This window comes from Spodoptera frugiperda, chromosome 22 (assembly GCF_023101765.2).
Source record: "Spodoptera frugiperda isolate SF20-4 chromosome 22, AGI-APGP_CSIRO_Sfru_2.0, whole genome shotgun sequence".
NCBI lineage: Eukaryota > Metazoa > Arthropoda > Insecta > Lepidoptera > Noctuidae > Spodoptera > Spodoptera frugiperda.
In genome coordinates this window covers 5,956,317-5,957,274 of record NC_064233.1, presented here as the reverse complement: position 1 = coordinate 5,957,274, position 958 = coordinate 5,956,317, and positions in this window count along the sequence as shown.

Sequence of the window (958 nt, the reverse complement as noted above, 5' to 3'; positions counted from 1 at the left end):
CGCCAAGAAATGACACTTTTTATTTGAGAGCATTTCTTGAATCGCTGTGTTAAGATTCTCAGGCAATACTATAGGTAACGGTAAAATGGGGTGAATAGAAACTCAGGGGGTGAATAGAAACAAAATTTTTATTAGCATTATTAGTCTATTTTCATATTTTTGGTTTTAATAGAGCATTTTTCAATTGCAATCAATAAAATATTTAAATGGTGTAAACCGTTCTAAATTACGTGAAAAGACAACAAAATGTTGATCCTATTCACCGTCGATTTGTTTCTATTCACCCCGTTTTACGGTATCCTGAGAATCATTGTTATGTTGGTATCAGGTATCAGGAGACAGGTGTCATCAAATCTAAGTATTGTATCATTAGGTTGGTACAGTGATTCGGAGTAAAAAGAGTTTGGTAACCACTACCTACCTCCTTTTATTTAATTCAACCCCAGCTTAACCCAGGTTACCCATACCCAGGGTTAAATGTGTACAAACAAACAAACTCTTCAGCTTTATACAGACTGACTGGTGAGATACCTTCAATATTTGAGGACGTAATAGTATGCGAACATATATTATGAAATAAAATAACATAAAAATGTAATATTAAATAACTTCTCAGTAAACTTCGTACACAGTACACCGAGAGTCCTGTATGTGTTTATTTAACTGCGGAATACTTGGACACCGCGCGGACGCACGGGTCGCGCAGCGCACTATCAACACATGTACATAGGTACCTACACTGTACAGCTGTTACCTACCTACATCGAGACCTATTCAAATTTCACTTGTTTTTAGACATTTCGATAAAAAATTAAGTACCTTTTTTATACCAAGTTTACGAGAATCGAATACCGAGTACTTCCCATAAGTATTGAGCGTATCTCACCAGTCATACGGTATAATAGGAAAAAAAAGTAGATATTAGATAAGGTATTTATTTTAGATTAAAACCCATATA